This window comes from Monodelphis domestica, chromosome 8 (genome assembly GCF_027887165.1).
Source record: "Monodelphis domestica isolate mMonDom1 chromosome 8, mMonDom1.pri, whole genome shotgun sequence".
Classification (NCBI taxonomy): domain Eukaryota; kingdom Metazoa; phylum Chordata; class Mammalia; order Didelphimorphia; family Didelphidae; genus Monodelphis; species Monodelphis domestica.
In genome coordinates, this window is record NC_077234.1 from 239,284,860 (window position 1) to 239,297,695 (window position 12,836).

Sequence of the window (12,836 nt, forward strand, 5' to 3'; positions counted from 1 at the left end):
TGTGCAGAGCTGCTCCTGCGGACATTCCCAGTGCATTCTTCAGAGGACAGAAGGGAGATGGTAGGAGTTTTTGTTTTAGTCGTGTGTGAGTGTGAGTGTGAGTGTGTGTGAGTGTGCGCATTGGAAATATGTAGAAGCTGCTTTGAAGTTTTGCCTCAGCAGTAGCGGGTTCAGTCTGCAGCCTGAATCCTTTGCTGTTGCATGTGAGACTTGGCCATGTAGCGTTGATGCTCCCCCAGGAATGGAGGTGCAGAGGCAGCCAGCCAGCACTGAGCCAAGGCGCTTTCTTCTGGACTTTGGAGATCTGCAGGTGGAAGGAGGAGGACTTGGGCGGAGGACAGGTCTGAAGCCTGGAGAGGTACCAGATGGTTTGGCCTGTGGTGCCCCTGTGGCTTTGGATTCTTGTGACATTTTGATAGTGATAAGGAATCTGGCCATAATGCTTTAAGGTAAAAGGACTGTTTGGAGAAGCAGAATGAGGAGAGGAGAAAGCTTTGCTGCTGCTGCTGCTGCTGCTGTGTGTGTGTGTGTGTGTGTGTGTGTGTGTGTGTTTCCTTTTAGAGAGCATTTAACCCCATCCTTCCTGCTCCATCTTCATACCTGTCCAGTCATCACCACCTTCTCTAGAAATCAGTAGCACAACAGGGCATATTGGCTATACCCATCCATATGGATAGAATATTATACCTGGACATACATACCTGGCTTGAGCTGAGCTGGTCATGTGATGTGGTTGGAATATGCGGTCACTGAAGGAAAAAAAAATCATGTACCATCCAGGGAAGGTTATAGTGGTCAGGTCAAGATGGCGGATGGTGCTTAAATAATAGCCCATGGTCTTCTGCTGTTTTGGCTTGGGGCTATTCATTTCATGAGAATGTTCATCTTGTTACCTCTTGGCCATCAGTTTGTGTTTTCACATCTGCTTGTGAAAAAGTCAGAGATAATGAATAATGTCCAAAAATAGCCCTCCACTTGTTTCAGATAGACTCCTGCCTAACCCCATTTTTGGCTAGTCCAGGGACAAACATTTCAGCAGAATGGACCTGAGACATTCAAACATTAAACTGTCAGAAAACCAGGGGTCATAGCCATGAATCACTCAGAGGACACTGTTTTCAGCAACTGCAGTGCAGAGTGAGATTGGGGGTAGGGGAGACTTGGGGAACCTAGAAAGGATAGAGAAAGGCCTAGGGAACAACAATAGAAGCAGAGCTTTAAGTAAGTAGCTCACATACCCCTGCATTGAAGGCAAAAATGGATAAGATGCAGGGATGGTTTTTGACAACTCTGTACTTCCAGTAGTAGGGCCCATGAATGTTTGGGAAGCCCAACTTTGCTTGTTACTTGTGCTTTTGTCCCCTCACTTCTGTCCTCTATTCCACATTTGGATCTTTTCTACCATGTCACACTGAAGCCCCATGAGACTTGGTACTAGATGACATGAGACTGGGGTAACTGAGAGACCCCTTAAACTTTAGCAGAATTTTGTGCGTGAGGAGAGACAGTCTTGTTCCTTGAACTTGGGAGCAATGTCCTTTGAGCATAGGGAATAATGTATATTCTCCAGTAGAATATAAGCCTCTTGAGGGCAAAGACTTTCATTATTGTCCTTGTATCCTTTTGTTCTCTTCCTAGCACAGATCCCTGAAGCTAGTAGTTAAATAGCTGGTTGAACTGAGTGAAGAGAAACTGCTTTTGAAACTAAGGTGAGATATAACTAGAAACAGAGGTACAAGTTCATAATGGTGAAAACCAAGCCTTTGGGAAGGTCAGTGGGGTTAAGGAGCCTGAGAAGGGAAATACAGCTTCTCTGAGGCTACTAGTGAGAAAGCTAGTCTTCTTTCCAAGAGACCGATTCCTTGTGACCTTGGGAAAATCCACTTCCCCTTCCTTGGCTTTCCCACAAGAAAGACCGGACTAGGGTGAATTCCCATGAAAATGTCTGTTAAGAGGAGTCAAGAAATTGGCATGTACATTATCAGCTAGAATTTTCTCATTTGAGAAATGTACTCATCCCTGTATATGTCCTTTTCTCCACTGAACTCCTCTGGTGCCTGGTCATGGCATGAAAGTGACCTTTGGTTCTAGAAGGAAGCTATTCCAGTCATAGGAAATAGTGAGCAAAGACAGTGGAGTACAAATTAGGAAAGAAGGGGGAGGAGAAGTATTTTCTTTTGGTTGGAATACACAGTAAATTGAGGGGAATAATATGAGATGGGACTGAAAAGGCATTCTGAAACCAGATTACTTTGAATGCCAGGCAAAGAAGCTTGAACTTTCCTTGATACTTATCAGGAGCTCCTAACAATTTTGGAAGGGGGTTAAACTAGATGGCCATTGATGCCCCTTATGGCTCCGAATTTATAGTCCCATGATCCTACAGGTCTTTGAAGGCCTTTCCATCTCTAAAGCCATGATTGCTATGACACATATTTTGGCCACAGCAACTTTCAGTGACCATTTATGAAGGTACAGAGGGGATGGCAATCTCAAAACCACTGGTCATGGAAAAGGTCTCTTCTTCAAATGAAGTTTGGCACCCTAAATTGGAAGTTTACTGGAGTCTCTCTAAGAGGTACAAGTTAAAAAAAAAAAATTAGCCACCGGAGAGTGCAGGAGTCCTTTACTCAACTCTTCCTCTGACTTTTTTATTTGACTTTGGAAGAGTCATTTGGTCATAGACATTCTCAAACTGCAGCAAAATACATGTATCTATCCTGCTTCCATTGGCATTCAGAAAGTTCCATTCAGAACTTTCTGCCAATACAAACTCATTAGTTTGGCACTTTTGTGGAAAGGGCTTAGATTATATGGCCATCAAGATTCTTTCTAACTCCAAAAAATAAAGACAACCATAGCTATTAGCAACAGAGGCTCAAGGAGATTAGTTATTTGCTTATTCATTTATAGACTCCAAGAATTCATTGGGGACTTGACAAATCTAGAATTAGAACTTGGGTCTCCCGCCATAGTTCAGTTCTCTTTCCATTACACATATTGAATGTTCAGAAATAATTATACAGAAAGTGTAGTGTAACCCTGACCAAGTTAGTGATTTGGGACTACTGGATGGCCATGTGAGGAGAAATGGAGGCAGATTCAGTCTTAAGTTTTGTTGTTCCCAAAATATGTCTGTTGTTTTTTGGAGAGGCTTTGTAAAAATTTTGGAGTGTTAGTTAAAAATAAGTTATTATTGAAGTCAGAGTAAGAGTTATGATGTTATTAACTTAAAATGCATTCAGGAGGGAATTAAACAGAATGTATTCCTTTTGAACACTTAGAATTCTGATGGACATCAAGGAATTTGTGATTTCATCAGTGTCAACTGATGTCAACCACACTTGCTGATAATTTCACAAATCTAGAAAGTTGCCTGAAGCTCATGGAGATTTAATGATCTTGCCTATGATCTTTCAGAACTTGAACCCAGACCTTCCTGACATCAAGTCCAGTCCTTTGTCCATGGCACCATGCTATCTTAATCTTTAGGATAATAACAATTGTTATACTTTCCAAGTGTTCCCTTTATTTCAACTATAGGCTTCTATATTTATATAATTCTTTAGCGCTTTACAAAGGACCTCCCTCAAAACAACCCTATAAAGTTGATAGTGCAGGTACTATTATTCCCCTTTGACTGGTGACAAAAGTTAGAGATTGAGGGATTAAGGTCTCCCAACTAGACCTTAAAATCAAGTCTTCTGATTCCCAAACCATCAACCTTTCCAACACTCAGCATTGCCTCTCGAGATGCCCAACACATTACCAGCCACAAAAATAAGCCATATGTTAGAGATGCATGACCTGAGGTTGTAGAAGGAACTTGCATCAAATGAATCAAGTGAATGGGGGAAATATAACCAGAAAACAGAACAACTAATCCCATACTCTAGAATCCATGATAGTTAACTCTAAACATTCCTAAGTCTTCAGTGTATTTTTTGTTGTTGTTACTTAGCTTCAAGCATAAAATAACTATTTGAAGCTAGTTAGACCCAGAGCTTGTTAAACGAAGAGGGGAATAAACTAATTACCTCTGTTCTACTTTGGCCCACTCTCCAGCTGGTTCCACCTAAAAAGGTAAATAAAAATGAACGGCAATAGCCTTTTATCTTTTCGGGAAAATAGTATTGTCTTCGGGGGAGCTAGGTGGTATGGTAGATGGCCTTGGAATCAGGAAAACTCCTCTCCTTGAGTTCATATCTGTCCTCAGACACTTCGGCAAGTCACTTAACCCTGTTTGCCTCAGTTTCCTCATCTGCAAAATGATCTGGAGAAGAAAATGGCAAATTAACTCCAAGTATCTTTGTCAAGAAAACCCCAAATGGAATCACATAGAGTCAGAGATAACAACTCAACAACAACAAAAACAAAATCATTGTCCTGAAGATACACACACACACACACACACACACACACACACACACACACACACACACAGAATCTATACTGCATTCAGTTATATTTCTATTCCATGAGCTTTTGGGGGATTGCCTAGGTTTTTGCATCTGGCGCAGATATGTTGATGTGGTCCATTCATTCATTCAGACCATTCAGCAGGCTGGCTGCTGTGTGACTAGCCATGTACTGAGCTGTTTGTATCGATTTAGGTGATACAAACATGAAATAAATTAAAAACAAAAACAAAAACAGAAGGCATGCTTGTTCTCTTTAAGATACAAGGGGGCTATGCAAGGGGCAGGTGGACAGTGTAGCAGTCTACCCCTAACTATGGGCAAGGGAAACAGTTAGTATGTACAGAGGGTCTTAGAAGAGAGCATGCTCAGTCTTGAGCATGGCTGGGAAAGCCTCTGACCCTTGACCCCAGCTTCCCCCAGGTTAGGCGGGAAAACAGGTTTCTTTGTGTTCACCTGGCTAAGAGAAACCACACCTATACCTTGTCATTAACCAATGATAATCATCCCTATGTATTGTGTATATTTGCATATCAAAGACATTAAAAGCAGCCGCAGCAAGCTCCGCCCCTCTCTTTCTCTTGGATCTCAGCTCTCGCTGATTCCTTTCCTTATCTACCTCTCCCACCTGGGACCTGGCCTTCGGCCAGGCACTTTCTTCTCTCTATCATGTCTCCGACCTGTGTGGTATTAAATTTGGATCACTGGACGGGTACAAGCCTTCTGAGTAGTCCACTGATCGGAGTTTTTGCTGTGGCTCCTTGATAATTAATAAGGCCTGGATTTCTGACTCATTCCTGCCACCTCATATCTCTAACTTGGCTCCGCCATCCCCCTCATGGCATCCAGAACTTCTATCCTTCCTCTATCTTCCTACCTTGAGGCTTCTCGCTGGATCCAGAAGCTTCAAGCAATTTGGTGGATTGAAAGCGAAGCCTAGAATCAGTAGATCCTGGATCCAAATCTGGCTTCAGATACTTCCTAACTATGTGGCAGCAAACCCCCATTGCCTAGCCCTTACCTCTCTTCTGCCTTAGAACCAGTACATAATATTGATTTTAAGATAAAAGGTAAGGGTTAAGTTTTTTTAATTTTTTAAATTCAAATTTTTTAATTTTAATTTAATTTAAATTTAAATTTGAGCTTCTGAACAAGGTGAACTCAGAAGAAGCAACTTGAGAATTGCACCCACAAATAAGAGATAATGATGTCATAAGCACATTTGATATTCGATATTTCTCCCTTCTCCTCACCTTTGACTATGACTACTTCCTGATAAGTTTTCATAGGATGGGCATTTGGGGACAGTTCTGTGGCTCACAGTTATGCTTTGGTACTTTTGTCATTGTTTTTGTTGTTGGCATGACATGAATGATCAAAACTGATCTTCCAGTTTAAGCCTCTAATTATTTTTTTGATAAAGATCTGGCAATTCAATAAGAAGGAAATTTTAAGGGTTGCCAAGCTACAGATGACTCTGGGTTATAGGAAAGGATTTGCTTGCAGAATACTAATAGGATAGGGACCATTCAGCATTCTTATCTAGACTTTTCCAATGAACTCTTGTAATATGGGTGTTTGAGTGCTTGATTCTCTACAATTATTCTGAAAGGGTGATTAAAGACATAAGCGGGGTTTTATGAAGCAGAAGGTGACATACCCCTCAAAAGCAGTATCATTTGTCTTTCTGTTTGGTGCATAGTGAACATCAAGGGATCTGGTGCTAAAAATAATATGCCCAAGGTCACATAGCTAGCAAGTGTCTGAGGCAAGGCTTGGACTCCAGGCACAGTGAGCCACAGCTGCCTCCAGGCTTATGATTAGGAAGCCTAATATATATTTAACCAACACATTATAGGACAATTCTGCCTTTCAAATGTTCTTCCTCTGCTACCGTCCCTTCCTTCCATTATTCTACATATATCTTTTTCATAATCTAGCTGGCTCTACATAGCTGCATTTCTTCCTCATCAGATTCATTTGTATTTATCCATCAGATTAATTCTTAGAAACATTTCCATCTCTCTGGGCTCAATTTACTCTATCCTATCTGTGTACCCGTTGAAATTAACTGTGCAAAAGTCGTGTGTGTGTGTGTGTGTGTGTGTGTGTGTGTGTGATTATTCCCAACATCCTCTTCTTTGTCCATCATAAGCCCTAAAATCTTCCTGCTGATTCTCACTATTTCTTCTTCAGAAACTACATCATCCTTTTTGCTCAGCGTTAGGTCCACCCATCATCACCCGCTATAATCTCTGAAGGATAAAATTATCAGCAGCCTAAATCAGCTGTTGTTGGAGACACCTCCATCAGATGACTGCATAACCCTCCCCATTACTCTTAGATATGACCTCTATAACACTTTTGTGATTTGCCTCCCATATTCATTTTCTGGCTCCTCCTTCTAGCTCGGCAGTCTTAGCCCAATATTGTGTCTGTTCCTAAGGCTGATCCTCATAAAAGTAAGCCCCTGACTGCTTCCCTATTCCAATTCATGGAGTTTCATGCAGGAATATGTCTTCCTGATATATACTTCACCTCCACTACCACTTCTTAATCAAATTTGTATTCCTTTCTATTTTCATTCTTGTTTTTTCTTTCTTACTTTCTTTTTGAAAAAAGGTATAGCCAGATCAGAACCAATTCAATAAGCAAGATAATATAGTTAAAGAATAAGTGAGCTTGTTGGGGAAATGGAAAGAAGAGGTTTTAATAAGATCTGGTGACTATAAAATAAGAGAAAAAGGAGACGAGAAGGGAGTAAGTATATATATAATTTGTATGTGTGTGTCTGTATATACATACTATATCCATGTTTTACCCAGCTCTCACTTGTGGATCCAAGAAGCTATAGCATTGTGCAGCAGCCACTTCCTGGTAAAACCTTTCAGCAGACAGCCTAAATGAGGTGTTTTTATGGTAACTGAAAAACCTCAAGCCTGTCAGGGAATTAGAGGGATATATATTCCAAGCATGTGAAGATTTCCCCTGGCACAATGGGTAGATGAGAACATTTGGTTCCAGTAGCCATGAAGACAGCTGAAGCAGGTGCTGTGGGATGCTTAGGGCTTGGTCCAACATGGAAGATGCCAAAGTCATTGACTGAATCCCTGCCTATCACCAGTTGTCCTGAGTTTTGTCCTGCCACTAGTCTTGAATGTTTCTGGAAGAGTGAAGCTGATGATTTTGTGTAACTCTGCCTCATTTAAATTTAATTCTAGTCAAGACATCATCCCATGATGTCATTGTTCCTCTTGGAAATGAAGGACAAGCCAAAGCAACTATGCTTCAGGCCCTATGCCAAGTGCTTTTACAACTATTATCTCATTAGATCTTCACAACAACCCTGGAAGGTAGATGTTATTTTTATCCCCATTTTACAGTTGAGGAAACTGAGATAAACAGAGGTCATAGTAACTTGCCCAAGAACACACAGCTAGTAAGTATCTGAAGTCAGATTTTGATCCAGGTCTTCTTGATTCCAAGCCTGGAATATCTATTGTACCACCAGTGGAGAAAGTTGTTGGTATGTAACATGCATAGATTTAGTCATATCATTCCTCTGTTGCAAAATCTTCACTGGCTCCCCATTACCTAACACCTCAAGTAAAGTTCAAGTTTCTTTGCCTGGCAATTCAAGGCCCTCAACACTATGGTTTCACAATGCCTTCCTAGCCTTATTTCATTTTATACTCCATTTATTCTGTACTACATCCAGAACTGAAATGTTATCCATCTCATTTGTACTATACTTAACTGACTTTATGCCTTTGCAAATACTGTTTCCTGAACCTGAAATCTCTTCCTTTCCCCTTTCAAAATTCCTATCTATTTAAAAAAGTCTAATCCCAATGCTTATTTTCCTCCATGAAGATATATTCCCCCTGATACTACCTTCTACCTCAGACCTCACATATAGTTCCTTGCTTGTCATCCTTCTAATATACTCAGCATATAATATTGTGTATTTTATTTCTGTCTTTTGTCCTTCTTCTAGATCATAAGCTCCATGAGGGCAGAAACCATGTCTTATCTAAACTGTGTATGTCTTCCAGTGCCTTACTCAAAGCAAGTGCTTAATTCATGTTTATTAAATGAATGAATTATCTTTGCTAATAAGTGAAGATAAGCAAGAATCCATAGTCCTCAGAAACTCCTGAGTGACCTTTCTTCCCATCTCTTGTAATTTGATTAATTGTTCCCTATTGCCTGTCCTCCCAAGCTCTATACTTGTTTGCTTGCTTATAATATCTCTCTGCTCATGCTCACCTTCATTGACATCTCTGGACCTTCCTCTAGTCTTCTTGCTATTATCTCTTTTGTCTAGTCAAACTCCTGGTCCTGATCACCATAGACTTGTCCTATCCTGTCACTATCAAAATTCTTCACTGATAGAGGCTGACACAGTTCTGGTCAATAAATAGTTCCTGAATTTAAATGCATGTAGCTACCTCAAAAGTATCATTTTCAAACTTACAAATAAAGCATCAGTTTTTTAAATGAGTCCAACCAACCAAAACAGTCCTCAAAATCCATAAACTAATTCCTTCCTTCCTTTCTTCTTCCCTTCCATCCTTCCTTCCTCTCTCCCTTCCTTCCTTCTTCCCTCCTTCCTTCCCTCCTTCTCTGCCTTCTTATCTTTCTTCCTTCCTTCTTCCCTCCCTCCCTTCCTTCCTTCTTCCCTCCTTCCTTCCCTCCTTCTCTGCCTTCTTCTCTTTCTTCCTTCTTGCTTCCCTCCCTCCCTCCCTTCCTTCCTTCTTCCCTCTTTCTCTCCCTCCTTCCCTGCCTTCTTCTTTTCCTTCCTTCCTTCCTTCCTTCCTTCCTTCTTCTCTCCCTCCCCTTTCTCTTTTTTTTTTCTTTTCCATCATGCATTGGTTCAGTTCTCTTTAGGCAGTCTAGTAGGCCTCCTACTCTTTGGGGATTCACCATATTGGTTCTAGACCTAATAAGACACCCTATTGGTTTTTTCCCTACTGCAACTCAGAACTCCCAAATTCAATCAATCTTCCAGCCTCAGCCTCCCAAAAAATTACAAGCATTTGCCACCGTGCCCAGCTGATAAACTAATTTCTAAAAGAGCCCCCTGCTGTTCACATCTTTTGCTTTATGGACTATTAACCTTGGGTCAATGACTTGAATGTAGTCACTAGTAGTGATCATGATTAGAATGTTTATTAGATTGGGTGTGGAGATTTCTACAAGAACAATTGACACGTTTTCCAAAAGTTATCTTTTGCTTGAATAATCAATATCTTACTAAAATCTTGGTCCTTGGAGATGATTTGGAGAGAGCCAGTGGGGATGGAGAGGTGGGATATATTACTGGTGAGGTCCACATGTTCAAGGTGACGCCTTCTCCTTCAAAAAAAGAAGGTGGAAGGAAGAAATTCTGACAGAGATGAGCATGGAGAACAGAGGAAATAAATACAGTGCTCAAAAAAGCTGTTGGTTTGATAGCTTTATTTTTTTTTTTTAAAGGAGAAAATATGTTGTTGGAATATTGACTGAAAACCAACTTTAAATAAGATGAGATTTCGCAAGACATATGCAGACCATAGAACCCTTTCATTCAGCCCAGTCTATCAATATATACAGATATCCATGGTATACAAGGACTCAGACTTAATGATGTCTAAGGTCGTCTAAATCTATGACTCCTCATTCTGCCCTTGCCATTGTTTTTAGTACTTGATAAAATAAGCAGAAAAGACTCTATGATGGCATATAAAAGGGACTGTAGACTGTTTTGTGGGCTTCCTTTATCATTTTTTTTTACAGAATCTATTGGCCAAATCATGGAAGGAAGAAAAAAGGTTTGAGTGGTATATTAAAACACACACACAGTATCAGTTCTAAAATAGAAGAGCGGCGAGGGCTAGGCAATCTGGGGTTAAGTGACTTGCACAGGGACACCCAGCTAGGAAGTGTTTGAGGCCAGATTTGAGCCCAGGTCCTCCTGCTTCTGAGCCTGGCACTCTTACCTAGCTACCCCAGTTTCTGTGATATTTTAAGGTCATTTATTGTTTGGGTCGGGTTAGCCAAAATAACCAGTTGTTTTGACATGATGTAGCTATAGCTAGACACTTTTCTTTCTTTCTTGGGCAATCTGGGTATTTGGTAAGCCATAGAGGTGATCTGGTGTATTATAAAGTAACTTTAGGGTTGCCTCTTGAACCTTGAACCACTCAGAAAGTGGCCCTGTATGCCACTTGGCCAAGAATCTGGCTCTGGCTAAATCCCAGGGATGTATGTCACTGCATCCTTACCCTTGGTCTAGAGCCTTCTTGCCTCCCCTTCCCACACCTATGCCTAATCCCACCTATGCTATTGCTTGGAGCAATGGAAAGTCCCTTCTTCCTTTCTGGAACTTCTTGTTCTGCCAAGATCTGTTGCGCTGGCATCATGGAGTTGGTGAAGCTCTGCATTATGACTCTCCAACAGGAATAAATCTGGAGCCAGATTTTGAGGGTGAGGGCAAGGCCACTGTACCCCATTCTAGAGGCTGGGGGGAGGGGTTCTTAGCATTTTGCTTCTGAGCTGCTGTGTGCCATAGAATGAGATTTGGTGAATAGATATGTATAGAGACATACCCCGCCCAAGTCCCTGTGGGAAATTTTGGAAGTAAAAAGAGCAAAAACAGTAAGATAAGATAGACCGAAAAAAACAGAAACCTAGAGAGGGATCCAGCAACCGAAACACAGAGAGGTGGCTCTGAGAAAGAGGGAGGGAGAGAGAGAGAGAAAGAGAGAGAGAGAGAGAGAGAAAGAGAGAGAGAGAGAGAGAAAGAGAGAGAGAGAGGTAAGCAGAGATCAAGAAAACAACAGAGAAAAGAGAGATAGAGACAAAGAGAAAAGAGACACAGACAAACAGGAGAGAGGAAAAAAGAAAGGGAAACAGAAAAGACAGCTAGGGAAGAGAGAAGGAAGGAGACAGAAAGAAAATAAAAACAGATTAAATGTAAAGTTGCTGCCTTGATAAATAATGTTTTTCCTGTACAGATGCTTGCACATTTTGTCATTGAGTCATTTTTCAAGTGTGTCCAACTCTTCATTTGGGATTTTTTTGGCAAAGATATTGGACTGGTTTGCTATTTCCATCTCCAGCTCATTTTACAGATGAGGGAACTAATTAAAACATTTTTGAATAATATATTTTTAAAACACACCCTCAAACCCCTTACTTTCTGTCTTATCAATTTTAAGGCAAAAGAGTGGCAAGGGCTAGGCAATCCGGGTTAAGTGACTTGCCTAGGGTCACACAGCTAGTAAGTATCTGATGCCAGATTTGAACTCAGGAAGATGCCTTTCTGACTCCAGACTCGGTGTTATATCCAGTATACCATCTAGCATGCACATTTACACAAACATCTAAAATTTTTCACTGAATTTCTATGAGTAAGCTGCCTTGTGGATTAATTTTATCTTTTAAAATATAGCTTAATTTTACTTTTTAAAATAATTATAGCTAGAATGAGATAGCACTTTTAAGGTTTTTAAATTTTAATATAATTCATGTTGCCTTAATCGATTCTCACAACACTTCTGAAAGAGAAGTGTTATAAGAATGATTATTCCATTTTACAAATGAGGAAACTGAGATGCAGACAAATTAAGTGACTTCTCTATGATGGCACAGTTAGTATTTATTGGAGGAGAAATCTGAACCCAGTTATCTCTTGACTCTAAGCTTAATACTCTTCCTTTTATACCACATTAGTTCTTGTCAAAGCAAAAACCTAATTAATAATTCACATAAAAATTGAGGTCTTATTTAAGAGAGATTTTTAAGGGGAAAAAGACATTTCTTATCCTTCATATCATACTTGCATTAACGCTATAGGAAAATCACATTAATTCAGATTTGATCAATTCAGAATCTATAAATATTTGGATTTGTGTTGGGATGAAGTTTACTTTTGAACTTATATTTAAGAGGAGGGTTTACCTAGCAATCTAAAAATGTAAACAGATTGCAGGAGGAAATGTTTACCTATTAAAAGAACAAACTATTTTTGAGAGGTTTAGAAACATTCATTTAAATGTCATAAAATCATAGTGTAAGCCGAGATCAGTACCACTTAGGTCTGTCCTTTGATATAGCATCTATTCATTAAAGGAGAATATATGCTAGGTCTATCTATCCATCTACCCTCCCCTTCATCTATTTATTAAAATAGTGGATTGTTGAGTATATACATGTCCAGTGGCATTGTCCTAGGTCAGATGCAAAGATCTTTAAGACTTGATTCTTGAACTCCAAAGGCATATATGGTGGGGAGATAAGACTCTGTAAAGGGCATTGTTATTCAATAGAAGCTTAGGCTTCATGACTGGAGTTTTCTTGGCACTGTTACTGGAGTGGTTTGCCATTGCGTTCTCCACTCATTTTCCAGCTAAAGAAACTGAGACAAACAGGATT

The 12,836-nt window shown here is 40.2% G+C and overlaps 1 protein-coding gene across 4 annotated transcripts in view; it reads left to right on the forward strand.

The window, feature by feature from the left end:
• The window catches only part of NHS (NHS actin remodeling regulator), a 440,898-nt gene that overhangs the window by 350,485 nt on the left and 77,577 nt on the right, over window positions 1-12,836 (forward strand). The gene's annotated exons all lie outside the window — the stretch shown is intronic.